The sequence below is a fragment of the Heterocephalus glaber genome, unplaced genomic scaffold (genome assembly GCF_053883595.1).
Source record: "Heterocephalus glaber isolate CG9 unplaced genomic scaffold, H.glaber_assembly_v1.0 deba00001509, whole genome shotgun sequence".
Lineage (NCBI taxonomy): Eukaryota > Metazoa > Chordata > Mammalia > Rodentia > Bathyergidae > Heterocephalus > Heterocephalus glaber.
The window spans coordinates 53,424,270-53,427,455 of NW_028258325.1; positions in this window are offsets into that span (position 1 = coordinate 53,424,270).

Here is a 3,186-nt window from a genome sequence, read left to right on the forward strand (position 1 = left end):
TTTTAGACTCCTTTAACAGGTTTTCTAGGGTGAAACTATATAAATAAGAATTAATTACATCTTTAGAGCTCTTGTAAATATAGTATTAATAACCTTAAATAGACTTATCACCCAATATACAAGTGTATCTCTTTTATACAATAATAAAATGTTTGTTAAATCAAAACCAATAGATGTAGATCAAGTTTAACTGTCAGGACAAAATTTAAAGTGATGTCAAATTTTGTTCACTTGTATGTTTCAGGTCCAAATGTATATTGTATGAAAGAAAGCTCCTATTTGTTATTTCGTACCCATTAAACTTATATAGTGTTAACTCTGTAAATTTAACTTTAAACTTAGACTCATAGCATGGCTTGTTTTTAGATGTATACATGCACACATATGTATAAATTTCCAAATATGTTATGTCATAAACTAATAATTATTAACCAATTATGAACTAATTATTAAAAACATTTTATAGGTTAACATTTAAATGCTCTTTAATTCTTACAGCTCACTTTTTATTAACCAAAAGCCTACTAATGGAAAACATAAGAAACTATTTTAGTGAAATAAAGAACCTTTGCTTTTAAAATCTAATTTTGTACGTTTAACCAAGAACATCTCAATATCTTAAGATAACTATATTGTTTTAGATATTTAAAACTTAATTTTTAAATTATAATTAAAACAATTATTTTAGATGACTCATTATAACAGTTAACACTTTTTAAAACTATATATATTATCTTTGACCAAGGAAAGCTCTTAAGTTATAACGTATGGACAATAATGTATATTACATTTATAAAACTGATTTTTTATATTATCTTGGTTATCTAACAACCTGGATGGAAATATGTTCCCAACTTTAAAGACATATTTATGGTTACCAACTGACTTGAATTAATCTATTGCTAAGCTATGTGAACCACAAGAATTTGAGCTAATGTCTTGAGTGTCTGTTTATAAGACAAATTAAGTAGAGGATTTGGAAGATAATATACACCTGAAAGTTAAAATACAGAAACATATATATTAACCTAAATCATTTATAAACTTTATGTTATCAAACATTAAGGTTTTTATTTGTAAGTGTTACATAAGCCTTAAGCCTGTCTGCATTCATCTGCTAATGTTTTAAATGACTGGCTACTCTGAAAAGATATAAATTGCCTTCTGTGGAAATCTCAAAAAGAATAGTCTATAAAAAATAAAAATAAATAGTTGAGCTCTAAAATATTTTTCTTAAACAAGGCAGCTCCAAGTGCTTTAACTTGTGATGAACATAGATTTAACAGACAGATGAATAAACACAAGACAATTACATTTAAATCAAAGTGCACTCTCTGATGTATAGGCCACGTTGAACTTCAATAACTATTTTATAGCCTTTTATTGTCTTTTAACTATAAATAGATTAATCAGAACTTTTTTTATAGATCATCTCTTCATAAGAATCAGAAAGAAAAATAAACTATATTCCAAAATATGTTTTTGAAAGAAATCATGGCAAAAGAGAGGCGCTCCCCTGTTTTTGTTTAAAATTGTTATTCAACTTCTAAGTGTCCCTAAGAATGTTTTCAGTTTTTAGAATGAGCTCCATATATTCAGTCTGTCCTGTCCAAGCAGCATTTTGGGGGAAAAAAAAAAAGGAAGAGAAAGAGAGTAGAGATAATTTCTAATTTCCATTTCTTCCTAAGGGCAGAAAGGCTGATAATTTTGCACTAAAATTTTACATTTATTTGTAGAGAGGTTGAGTATTAAATCTAGACCAATTTTTAATAACATGGTCCAGGGATAACTTAGAAGGAATAGTAAAGGTTGCTCCACTCTGGAGCCAGACTTTTAAGGACTCATCACAGGAAAGGAAATTTATGTCCTGGAAACTTAGAAAGCTGGTCCTAGAATCTGGCAGCCACCAAGGAAAGAATAGCATTGGATAAAATGCTGCTGTTGTGGATTGTGCTATTTTTCAGGGCAGGATCAGAATAAAAGAATGACTCCATGCAAGGGACAAGAACCAAATTCTCATTATCTCTCACAATCATGACCAAAAGCTTTCCCAGGGTGGGTCTCCGGTCCTTAGCAAAACATGGCTCTAAAGTCAAAAGCTATAATTGATGTCAACAGTATTGCCAAGCAGAAAATTAAATCAATAATCAAATAACTTGAATGACTGCTTTTTATCTTTCTGAAAAAGAATGAGATAGAAGGAAAGAAAAGCAAAGGACAAATTGAAAGAGAATCTCCTTTAAACTGTATTGCTTTGGGCTTATACACATGTATGCTTTGGGAGGTAGCTCTCTTTCTGGTGTCACTCGGAGACTGGATTCTTCCACTTAGGTCTGAGGATAAAGTTTTCTCCTGCTGGTGGTCATGGTGGAAACCCCTGCCAAGGCACTGTGTCAGCCACAACCATCAGGTGTGCTTTCCTGGATTAGAATGAATTATGATTGTCTTTTAACCCAGGGATTGGGGGTACACAGTCTTGAAAGGAATACTGGTTTTCAGTGCCCTTTAGACAGGAACTCATTTTAAGGGGTTTAGGAGACTACAATTGAAAAGGAAAAAACCCTGATAGCAACATCACTACAGAGATGAACTTCTAAAACCTGACTGATAGCCTCTAGCTGAATTCTTAGACACATCCAGGAGCTCAAGCTGCCACCCAAAAAGTCATTCCAAATAGTTATAAATACCTAACAAGTAAAAGAAGGGCAACAAAACTCTGTTGGAAAAATAAAAGATATTCTTTCAAAGAAACACCAAATATGAAGGCACCACAACCTTCCATGCTCTCAAATTTTAACATGGCATGAGCAACCAACAAAAAGCATAGGCAACCAGCAAAGAGCAGATGACAATTTTTTGAATACCCAAACAGTCACAATCCAGAATCCAGCCAAAGTATTTAGAAGTGCCTTGAATAAAGGAAACTCAATTCTTTTCAGTTGTCTCAGTGAGGCCTCCAAAATGATATAGGAGAATTATAACTCCTAGCCTGACAGATGTCAAATGTGTCAAGTTTGTCATCTCACAACAGTAAGGAATGAAGTTGAGAAACAAAGAAAAAACTTTGGAAGGTATTTTTGGAAATAATCATAAGAAGAATAACTCTAAGATCTCCAGGAGGTGTTTCAAATGCTGGGGGAGGGGCTGAGGTCCTTTGTCAGGGGTAATTTATGCAACAAAGTCACA